Consider the following 13,370-nt stretch of genomic DNA (forward strand, 5'->3'; position numbering starts at 1 on the left):
TATTTATCATCAAGATATTATCTGCTCTTAACTGTGAATGAATAAGTTGTCATTTGCCATTGCTATTAATGAACATAGTAATTTTCATGTTATCCTGACCATTGATGCAAACAGTCATCTCAGTTCTTGTACATTTACAACATTAATGTTCTATATATAATGTTTGTGAACCGTAATTTGAATTTCATTATTTGGTGGCGTATTACATTTCTATGTTTATGATATACAGTCTGTGTTTTTTCCTTTTTCAAAGTTTTTCTTAATACTAATTAATATAGAGGAATAAAACACATATTTAGAATTTTTTCTAATGAAAGTGATAAAAAATATATATTTTGAAATAATTTACTTATTATATTCAGTTCTCAATTTGTTAATACATATAACTAAAAATAATATGAAAAAATAAACTTGCTCACAAATATTTTCTAAAACATGAAAGTTATGATTTAAACATAATTTACTATTTGCGGGAATTGAATAGGATCAAAATTATTTGTAAAATTTGTTTTATTAGGTGGTTCATTTATTAATATTAATAATCAATAAAATGAAGTGAATGCTGTGTTTAGATTATTTTTAAATGTACTCGTCTATTTTTATTTTAATAATCTGTTTAAAAATTTGTTTTATTCTAATTGCTTACGTATTTCAGAAAATTGATAAAAAATATATATGTGTTGCAGATTTTTGAAGAATCACAAATGGTATTTTCTAAAATTTCAGCATAATAATTTTATGATGTTATTTGAAGCCAAAATAATTTTTCTTATTTCATACAACAGTACTTTGCATAAATATGAAATAAATAATTACATAAATAATTTTAATAAAATATTACATAAATAATTTTAATAAAACAGTAAAAATTAATGTTTGCATAATGTTTGTTTTAAGAAAATATAACTATTTTTTAAACTAAAGTAGAGCCATTTTCATTACTGTCAGTTTGCATAAAGAATAGATTAAGTTTATAATGTGCTTGAAAGAAATAAAATTTTAACACTGTATATCATTTAGAATGTTCAGTGTAAGTTACTGTTGAATCTTTTTGGTGTATATCATTAATGTTTTATCACTAACATTATCACAGGGTTTTTTTTTAATTTATGGTAAGGGTTTTGGACTTTATATGATGAGTTGAAATTTCTTTCATGAGCTTAAAATGCTGTTTTAGTAACAGATGTATATAAAAATAGTTATTTCTACTTATACAATAGCTCTGATGCTATTTAAAGCTAGCCTTACTTTTATTAATAATATTGGAAATGTGATTCTGTATCATTTGATGACATTTAGTTTTATTTATTTGAATATAAATTAAAACATTTATATGGATGGTATAAATCATGGTATTCTTAGTGACATATCTTGATCTGTACTAAAGAAAAAGTATTGTTTAAAGAAGCGGTCAAAGTACACTTAAGTACTGCTATACACAACAGATTTTTCTGCACTAAAAGGGCTGTTAAGAATTTTTCAGGAACTTGTTCTTATGAATAATTTGATTAAATATATACCACAAAGCTTGTGTTAGTTTTTCTTATTTGTACACTGAAGTTTTTAAATTAATTAGCTCAAATTAGTGTTTACTGAAGGATTTTTTGTTGGACCAATGTGAACAAATTCTTAATTGAAGAAAAAGTTTTTCTTTAATTTCAGTTTAAAGTGGAGTAAATAAAATACTATATTAATCTTAGAAAAATTCAGTTGGCAATGAATAAATGAAATACGTTAAGTTAATAGTGGAAATTAAATATGTAGTCAATAACTCTGATCAGTAAACTGTGAATTATAATGTTAAAATTAAAATAATTTGACAATTGAAATGAAATAGAAACAGTGAAGCCACTAAAGTAGCACCATCTATACTGTACAGTTTTTGTATATAAGTAGTACAAATTATGCTATATAATTATGAATACATAATGTATTCAAGTACTGTATGAGTAATAATTAAGATTAATTGTATATTACACCATATTACACTTCTGTAGTGTTAAGTTATATTTAAATTTTATTAAAATAAACTAAATAGCACAGAATATTGAGATGAGATATATATTACCTAATTTTTCCATGAAAGTACTTTGGCAGGATCCCAAATTCTCAGTCATGATTTGAATAATTCCAATAATGGAATTTATCTCAATATTCTGTACTAGGTGGTTTATTTTAATAGTTTAAATATGATTATCTATGTTATATAATGATTAGTGTTATGTATGAATAATAATTTATTCATATCATGAAATGAAGTTTGGTAAAAAAATAAGCAGAATTTTAGTTTTTCTCAAAAAATCATCAATATTGTTTTTGTCATCTTCAATGTACTCTCCTTCAAATATTGTCCAGTGCTTTTTCCAATCTTTGAACCAACCCTCGAATACAATTCTGTATGGCATTTAGCTCTTTCAGCATTCTGTCTTTATCTCTTCAATGTTTGCAAAACGTCATCCTTCCATGGTTCTTTCAGATTTGGGAATAGGAAGAACAGAGGACCATGTCTGGTGAATACGGCGGCTGAAGCATCATAAAGGTGTTGTTTTTGGTCAAAACTTAACAAACAAGCAGTGAAATATGAGAAGGTACGTAATTGTGGTGCAATTTCCATGAATTATTTCGCTAAAATCGAAGCGTTTTCTTTGGATTGTTCTGTGTAAACAGAGTAGAACTTACAGGTAGTACTCCTTATTGACTGTTCAACCTGCTGGCAAGAACTCATGGTACACTAAGCCACTGAAATTAAACAACACATTGATCAGAACTTCACTTTGATCGAACTTGATAAGCTTTTTTCAGTCTTGGCTTTTCAGGAAGCTTTCATTGGGATGATTGGGCCTTAGTTTTGAGATCATACCCATACACCCAGATTTCATCTCCAGTTATGACCTGTTTGAGCAGTTTTGGAACGTTGTTCACTTCATTCAGCAGCTTCTGAATACTGTTCATTTGGCACTGCTTTTGGTCGAAATTCAACAATTTTGGAACAAATTTTGCTGCCACATGTTTCAAGCCCAAAACATCTGAAAAAATTGCTTGAACAAATGAGAAAAAAAAAATGGCACAAATTAGCCAAGTGATGTGACGATATCAGCAGTCTCTCTGATAGTGATTCAGTGATTGTCCATAATCATTTTCTTCACTTTTTTGACATGTCATCGATTGTTATTGTGCTGGGATGTCCAGGGTACTCTTCATTCTCAACGTCTTCACAGCCCTCTTGGAAACGTTTGTTTTTTTTCATACAAGAATCACCAATAGTAACATTCAACACTTCTAATGTAGTGCTGCACTTTATTGCATTCTTAATCCAAATTCTTTGTCCCATTTTTTCACATTAAAAACTCGCCAACAATACCAAAAGACATGTAACATTTCTGATGACCAACAATAAACTAAGCATCCATTATTGCTACCAATATAAATATATGTTAGGGACAAGTGTAAAAACACAAAAAAACAATTGTGACAATTACACTTGTACTGCCTGGGAAATTAAAAAATTCGCATATTTTTTTATCAAACCTTGTACATAATTTTGTATTAAAAAAACAAAATTATTTTTGAAGTTATGTATTGATACAAAACAGTGTTTACCATAATAAGAATGCGCAATATGGTTTTTAATGAAAAAAGAAGTCCTTTTTATCATAAAATTTAACCTGTCTGTGAGACAAGTGTACATTGTTTACCAACTTTTCTGTAATGTTTCGTATATTTTTTTTTACCAGATTTGTACACTGTTAACATTTACTTTTGTCATAGGGGTTCAGTGTACGACAGTCTCAAAAATATTGCAGTAAGCTGGGAAAATTAGTGCTGTGAATTAGTCTAAACTAACATTTTTTAAATCTGCTATCATGGCAGTCCAGCTTCCAATTGGTTGCAGGAGTCAAACTTACAATATTACCAATTATGAAGTATTATCCTTCAATACTGAATTTATTATTTTTTCTTTCTGTATTTCAGGTAACCAACAACATAAAAGAAGTTTCAATTCAATTTTGAAAATGTTCCACGAAATTTCAATTTCCTGAGGATTATAGTTTGAACATTATTTGTAGATATTTTTTATTATTATTATTAGTAAAATAAGGTTTACTTCTGTATTTAATTATATAATTTGTATAGTTTAAATTAATGGCATTTTAAAGAAATATTTTTATTTTAAACTAATTTTTTAATTAATCAGAGCAAATAGAATTACTAGACTGACTTTTTACTTCCATTTTACAATTTTCATTTTTTTATTCTTAAAATAAGACTTCTATTGTATATTTTATAATTTAAAATATTTATTTGTAATGTCTAAATATTAATAAATGTACTCATTAAATATGTTTGGTTTTAACATTTGGGGATCATGGGTCAAGCAGTTTTTAATGATCTTTTGTGCTGCTTTGAGTGGCAAAAGGTAGCAAATGCAATACAATAGGAATTATTATAGTAGATTCACAAATGTGATAGTATTTATAGATTAAATTTTGTACTGTTTTTCCTGTATCATTGATAATGATTTTTAATATTATTGGAAAGATTATTTTTAATATTATTATCAGCCTGAAGAATACTGAAATCACAATAGCAGTGAGCATGAACATCTGTGCTCTTTTGATATGTTTACATACTTGGGCTTCAGTTTGTTCTACATGAGCTATTAAATTATAATTTATTAATTTTTTAATAATCAAACTATTTATATAAATAAATAAGGCATAATTACTCACTCATTGGTTTTTACAGCAAGACCTTTCAGAAAATTCTTTCATAGTAATTTTTATAAATCAAATATATTACACCACTGATTGGAAGAATACCAAAATTTTAATTTGTAATAATCGAATTTGCAACTAAGAAGGAACACTTAACAAAAATCAGCAGTTACAAAAAGCCCTTTCACCCCTTGAAATTTCTTGGTAATTTCTTTTTTAAACTGACATTATTGAATGACTGGCAAATTAACTTTTAAAAATTTGTATGTGATAAAATTTAAAATCATTGAATAGTTTAAAAGTTATATCTTTTTTAATTATTGATTAGAGATACTACCACTTGGGCATGGAGATGTTTTATATTATATTTTTAAGCTGTATACAAATTTAATCTGTTAATTATATATATATTTTCTATATTACATTTTTTTATATGGTTTTATATTACAGTTTTATACAGGTATCACAGAAAATTTTGTGATACAATTTAAAGCAAATATATATATATATATATATATATACACACATACATACACGTTTTTGTATAAACAAATTTTCTGGGAACTTTCATAACCTATTCTAATCATAAAAATAATGGAAAAAACTGATATATAAAGATATGTCCTAAAATGCTTCATTTGGGAGTAACAGCTAGTAAAAGAGTTCGCTTTCATTTCAGCTACCCTGGTGAAATATGGTCTTATTGAAATTTTTAGGACATTAACTTAGCAGCAGAATTAGTATTGTCTTAAGGTTTTTGACCTGAAAAATTGAATAAAATAGGTCCCAGAAACGTATCTGGTAGTTTTTAATAAATCTGGGGTGAAAACTAATAAATTTGAGTAAAAATCCTTGTTTTTTATGCTGACGTACAATAAATTGTTAAATGAGTAATACACATAAAACTTTTAAACAAAACTTGTAGAGAATTTAATTTTGAACAGATGGTTTAAGGTAGATGAATAACACAAAGAAAGAAAAATAATAAATTTATTTTAAATTTAAATTTATCTCACAAGTTACCCGTTTCATTTAAAATGTAGAAATATTAATTTTTTGATAGCCCTTTACTCTTTAGTATGTCTTGAAAAAAAAAAAATAACCAGAAACTTTCATGCCCTTACTAGAAAATTACAACTTCGTTTTTTTAGAATTATGGCTATATTATCACCACTTAAGGATAATTTTCTTTTAAATTAATTTTACACAAAAAAATAAAAAAATGTTGTTACAATTTCTAATTTTTAATCTCACAACATACTCTTTTAATAATATTCACTGAATTGCCTTCCTCAAATGGGGAGCTCTTAAATTAAAAGGAAAACCAAAAATTAATTTTTTTAATTTAAAATCAATTTTAGTGATATTTTATATTTAATCATTAAAAAAAAACCTGGTGCCCCTAAATTTTCAAAAAAGTTGAAAACATATTTTTTTGAAATTGTGATGCTAATTAATATAGTAATACTAAAAATTTTGGTTATTTATCTGTTTTGTTGAGCATTTTGGCTTCAAAAATTAAAAGCTTTAAATAAATTCAAAGAAGTAATTTTATGTTTAACAAGTATAGAAATAATCATTTTTTTCTATTTATTTAACTACATATCTTAAAATTAGAAATAAATATTTTTAGAAAAAATTTTGGTTATTCATTTTCAATAAAAAGAAATTATTTTATCATAAAGATACAAATAGAGCTTTAAATTACTAAATTAGAAAAATTTTCTAACATAGCAGACATTTTTTTAAATAATTTTCATTTCTTTCAAATGCTATGGAATCGTAGTTTAAATTTTTCCTTACTTCCAAATAAAATGTTTCAATTATATTTTTAAGAGTCCCACTTTATTATTCTCATTTTGAAGATAAATGATCAACCAGAAGATACATTTCAGCAGAAAATAAAATATTATTTTATTGGTATGTGTATTGCTTGCAATATAAGCAGCTGCGTAAAATCAGCTATTGACAAATGATCATTATTCTTAATTGGATAATTCCAAAATCTTCAAAGGATTTAGACTGAATTTTCCTATAGCATAGTTGAAAAGATAAAAAAATCAAAAGTATGTTTTATGGTCATTAATTATTGTATTTTTTTTTTCAAGAAAAAACTTTTCAGTGGCTTTATATAATTAAAAAGATTTTCTGGATGCAGAGTTCGTTAATTGTATAAAGCAGTACCAGCATTTCACCTGAATAACAGAAAGGTTTATCGTTCAGAGGTTTTGGCTAGGCTTAATGTGAGCCAACATTAATTTATTGTCACTTTGCTAAACTGGATATTTTGATTTGTCTGCAAGAAATGAGTTTCCCTAATAGTGATCAATAATTTCATTTTTATACTTGTGTCTTTTTCAAAGAAAATAATCTCATAACTTTTGGAATAAATGCATGACATTAGTAAACATCCATATACAACTATCACACCTTATTAGTTAAAACGACAGCTATAAAATACAAAATTCTTCTTCTACTGTTACCTAATGTTAATCGAATGGTTTTGTTTGATTGGCTTCCATCTGATGTAATAGCAATAATTTTTGCATTATTTTCAAGATGTAAAATTATGTATTATATTTTAGTTACCAACATTTGTGAAGCATTGAACAAACCATACATAGCTTATTCCTTGTATCAAAATTTTTAGAAAAGAAATGAACAAAATTCTAATGTATAGTTTGCTACTTTAGACTTTTCTGCGATATATTCATCATAGTTGACAAATATTTAATTGCAGGTACTCAAAGATGTTCTTCATTCATTTCTTCAAACAACATTCCCAATAATTTAATTTTTGGGCTTTGAGGTTATCTGCAATTGCTTCTTCATTAATACCAAAATTACACTTCTGCCCTTTTTGAAAGGCTCTGAAAGTGCACTTTAGAATACAAAGGAAGAACAATGTTTAAACAATGCTTTGTATCCTTCAAGATTTAATTTTAATACCAGAATAAAACTCACATCATCACAATCCACTACAGCAAACTTACTGAAAAATGTGTAAAAAGGTTTTAGTAATGCAAGATGATTTGAGTTAATACATTTTGTTTTTAAATGTTCTCTTTTTAATGTTTATAATTCCTTGCTTTTCAAACAAGTTTCATTATAGTTTTCATGACTGCTTCAAAATAAAATTTTCCAGTTTGAAAATGGTCAATTATTTTATCTATAAAGCTGTATTTAAAAACATATTTGATCACAATTTCAAACGGCCTGTACAAAATTTGAATTTTTTGCAACTTCCTCTTTCATTTAATATTAGAACGATAGGGAAAATGATCAATACTTATTAGTTGAAGACACCATTTCGTTTCGTTACGGGTATCAACAAATTTTTGTCATTATAATAAAATTATCTATTTCTTAATACTCATTCATTAAAATTATATAAATCAAAATTGTCTGTTTTTATAGTTTGACTAGATTCTTACAAAATTTTTGTTGGAGACAGTTATTCTATCTCATGGTATTGCTTTAAGAGGAAGTTCTGCAGAAAGTAAAAGTGTTTTAAAGTCAGAAAAAGTAAAGGGACATTCTTATTTGCCTCACAGTAGTTACTGGTCTGCTATAATTCATACCTCGTAACATCTGTTCACCAGAAGCAAAATTGTTTCATTATTAGCTGTTTGTGGTTGTATTTAAAAGTCAATTTAAAATGATCGTTCTATTAAATTGCATAAAGGATAAAATGCAAGCAATGATAAATTTTCTCAATATCAAAAGTATACGAAATCAATATTATTTACAAAATGCAGCAAAAATACTGAAAGAGTTGTTCGAGTGAGTACAAGAACTACAAAAAAACTTATTGCTTTAAAAAAGGTAAGTTTTTTGTCTGTAATGAATAATGGAAAGTGTGCACATTCCACTTCATCTCTGAAGCACCTAATAACCACTGATGAACACAGTACCATAACTGAACCTGAGAGCAACAGATAAGTTCAGTCTAGATACACTCACCTCTGATAAAAAAGATTCAAAATCACACCTGCAAGAAAGTAGATAATATTCTGGGATACATAAGGACCAGTTTCTATTCACCTGACTTTCTTTGAATACTTAGAATAATAATAATCAAGGGAAAAATTAAATCGTAAAAGCACGGTAAGCTTTCAAAAGGTATGATTTTGCTTCAGGATAACAACTGGCCTCATTGATATCGATTTTGAGCTGCTGGACCAACCACCATATAATCTTGACTTACTCCAAGCAATTTTTTTTTTTGCTCACTGAAAGAAGAGCTATGAGGAAGTTTTCTTCATTCTGGTGATATTATGTAAATAACACAAAATTGCCTAAATTAGATAAAAAAGCTTTTTTCTAAAAGGTGGTCAAAAAGCTTGTTAAAAGTTGGAACAAGTGAAATTGTAAACAGAAGTAGGGGCAAAATATTTAATTTATGTAAATAAAAACAATGGGTTTTAAATCTAACTTTCCTTCTTGACGTATTCTTATACAATATATAATTTGTAATAAAATTATTAAAACTGCAGTTTTTATTTTTATCAAGTTTTTCATGATATTTTTGTTTCAATGCATTATGATTTTAATAGTTTATTGTGCAAGAGATAAATAAATAAGGAGAAAATACAGATTGTTAATCATGAAGTTCTTATTTTAAGAATATGTCATTTCAAAAGAGGCTCTATGCTCAGTTACAAGTTAGTAGCAATATATCTTCATGTTGAGTGAACCAGTTTTGAACAGTGCATGGTCATTCAAATATGATTAAAGGACTTAAGAAGATAAGCTATCTTATAACAAGACAAAGCTAAGATGACAATGGTACCTAGTAGTATACATGTATTTCACTGAATTTTTTTACAAAAATCTTAATTTTTTGTTTCAATTTATTCAGTGTTGGTGTTGTACATAATTATGTTATCAGTAAAGCCAAAGTATATAAATAAAAAAATTAAATTACAGATTTTAGTGAGAAAAAGATTATACAAAAAAAAGTTAAAACAATAAATTATTAGAAATAATTGCTACATTTCTAAATATGTTTTGCTAGTGAAAGATCTCTTAATTTTCCACAGATTAAAAAATATTTTTTTTTTTTTACCACCAGAGGATTCATCTGCCAGCTCCGTATTTTCAGGTAATTAGGAACAATTTTTTAAAATAAAAAGTTATTCAGATGACGTTTTTGTCATCATTACTTAATATTGGATTGTCAAAGTATGATACTAAAATATCCTGATGTACAGTGTTTATTATTGAATGAAAATCAAGAAAGTTAACTGAAAACAGCATAAAACAAGTAATACATATATGGCAATCCAGAGAGCTTTAGCTCTTGCAAGGTATACTAGGCCAGCCAGCCAATCTATGAGCTTGTGACACCACAAGCAGACTGCATATATTATACTCTGCCTGAAAACATCAATTCTGCGTATAAAATCAAAATATTACTTATTATCATATTGTACATGGTAATAACTATCATATTTACTTTTACTAATTATAAATAATACGTAATTAATTCTTTTATTTGTACTAAATTATTAATATTTAATAATAAACAAAAGCTTACTTGAATTTTCTTCATGCATCTAATTCAAACGTCCAGCAAGTTCTTCATCCTCGCTATACAAATCACTATTACTGTCATTTTCACTATCTAAGTCTACACAAATAATATAATGTTTTGTCATTTCATCTATCAGTTTTTCATATTTTTTCAATTTTTTTTTTTTTTCACTATAGGGGTTCCAGTCATCTTTATTCGTGAAATTACTTTCTCTGCAGTTAATTTTTCAACATTTGAGAAGGAAAATGTGGTTATGACTCGCCATATGTCTTTTTACAGCTCACCATACCATCTTGACCAGATTCAAATCAGGATGGTACGGTGGGAGTCTAAGAACATGATGTCCATGGTTTTTAAAAAATTTAAAGTGATATTTTTGTACTTTTGTTTTATGTAACAACTATTTCATATAACTATGGTTTCAGCATTTTTGAACTATACAGTATATGAGTTTTCTCCAGCCAATCGGTGATATCTTTTCTTCTGAAATTAGAATTTGGTACTTTATCAATACTTGTTTTGTGATATAGGGCATTATCAACAACTACTACTGACATTGGTGAAAGATCAGTTTTTACACCCATTTCATGAATTTGTCTGTATTCATGTTGTCATGGTAGTCGCCACTTTTCAAGCTGGCATTTCCAAGTTAGTAATGCATTCGGAATAACTTGTAATTATGCTTACAAACTGATAAACTGTAATTATATAAACATTCTAAATTGTCAATCTGTGAATGTCCTGAGTGAATTGCGAACACACTACAATATTTTAATCAAATAGACAATCATAACCGTAATGTCTGGAGATGACCTGAAATGAATTAAGTAACCCCTGGCTATCGCAAAGGCATCATTATGATTACCAAGCGTACCATACCGGGCTTAAAAATGAAGATGAAGAGCAGTCTGTCGTTACCTTCTTCGTGGAGCCAAATATATGATTGTATATTGATATACCTAACCGCTGGAATGCTAATAATATTCAACCCTTTGAGTAGCACTTTCGTTCTACATCGACACACGAAATTGTCCGAAAAACGAACGGCATTACTTTCAGAGAAAGCGACTCATATCGGTGCCCATTTTACCTCAAGTCCTTTATTATGTATCACTGTAATTAGAAAGATCGAAACAAGTAATGTAAATTTAAAATTTCATGTATACCTTTCTGTAAACGTAACATTATTTAATTAAAATTATTTTAACTTTAGTTTAACAGAACTAATGATTCCATGCGGTCATTAAAAGCACATATTTAGGATCGATTAATAGAATATAAAAATTTTATTAGAAATATCGACTCGAGGTGATTTCTTTAAAAATTTGAGTTATTCTAAAATTGGCCTAATTACTGTTAATAATTTAATTTATTATAAGTATATAGATATTATTTAAATGCTGTATATACTCGTATATATAAAAATGAATATTTGTTTGTGTTCCTGTACCACTCATACGATTGCGATGAAACTTGAGTTGTGCGCATGCCCGCGAAAATTTCTGAATTAGTTTAGACCTGCTAAGTGGCGCTGGGATCGTGATGTTTAGAAAAAATGTATTTATGGACCGATTTGGCTCATATTCAGGATGTACATTAGTTACGTGAAAAGAAACATTTTTGCAAAACCTATCCCGCTAGCTGGCGCCGGTGTCGAGATATTTACGGAACAAACAAATATACAGACTTTCTTCTTCTACATATATATATATATAAAAGGCAACGTTCGTATGTGTTCGCTATAGACTTAAAAACTACTGGACCGATTTTCGCGCGGAATTTTGCAAATGGTCCGCGGAGAAGGTTTGGAGCTATTGAAATACTCGATCTGACCACGAACTAATTGGAGACAGTCATCGGCGAAAGCCTGGGCCGTGACCCCTTCTGGGAATGTCAAACCCAGAAATCCTTCAAAAACCAGGTTCCAGAGCAGAGGGCCGATTACGGAACCCTGCGGGCTTCCTCTGGTGACGGACCTTGTTACAACTAGGTGCGCATCTTTATACAGAGCCGAGCGATTAGATAGTCTCTTACTACGGCCTGCAGGGCTACGGGAAAATTGCGGCGTTCCCTCATAGAGGACAGAACTCCAACACAAGGAACGAAATGCTGCCTCTATGTCAATAAAAATTAAATTGATCGATGACAATGTCGTTAAATTTTCTTCTTTAATTATTATAGTCCCGCTGTTAGTATGTGACGGCACACCTACCGTCCAATATTTATATATATATATTTGAATGTCAATGTGCGAGTGTATGTGAATAAAAATTTAGACGTACGTCGAGAATGTTCCTGGTCGTCGTGATGTATACACCGGGAGGCGCTACCCGCCACTCCAGGATCCCGACTTGGGTCGTGCACCAGGAGGCGGCGTATGCGCATGTGTTGGCGTGCGTGCGTTGACGGAGTGGCACGGAGGTGTTTAGCGTTCGAAGAAGATCTGAAGATCGACCGACCGTCGCGGAGGTACCTCGAGGATGACCCTGGTCGTCGTGGCGTTTGCACCGGGAGGCGACGATTGCGAAATTTTTTTTTAAAGATTCCACCATTTTGTCAACCAGAGTGTGCGATGACTGCGTGTGATTGCGCGCGCACCCTCATCCATTCTATAAAAGAAAGAAAACCGTTAAATTTTACGCGCAAAAACTACCGCACCCAAATAAATGCATGTATGTGTTAAACACTCTCCTCACCGTTCACGAGTGTAATTTGATAACAGATGGTGAATCTGACGTCGGATTACACCGCAGTCCTTGGAACCTTCATCCAGTAATGCCGATCGACAAAATTTTATTTCTAAAAAAATAGTCTTACACTACTGTATGGGGTTTAGACTGTTGTTGCATTTCCATACCACCCAAGAGGTAGCAACCGGAACGGCGCGTTGAGATTTTTTTTAGAGTGAAATCTCACCCCAGTAGGCCTACAAAACACTCGTACGAAGAACAAATGATTTAAAATTAAGTATTTTAAGATTATTAAATTATTATTTATCGTATACATTTTTTTTACAATCTGAGGTTAATAATTATTATTAATAAATCAATATATTTCAATAAAAAAAAGGAAGAAAATGAAATCGGATTCGAACCGATGTGCCTTCTTTCTGTAAGATA

This window comes from Lycorma delicatula, chromosome 3 (assembly GCF_047948215.1).
Source record: "Lycorma delicatula isolate Av1 chromosome 3, ASM4794821v1, whole genome shotgun sequence".
Lineage (NCBI taxonomy): Eukaryota > Metazoa > Arthropoda > Insecta > Hemiptera > Fulgoridae > Lycorma > Lycorma delicatula.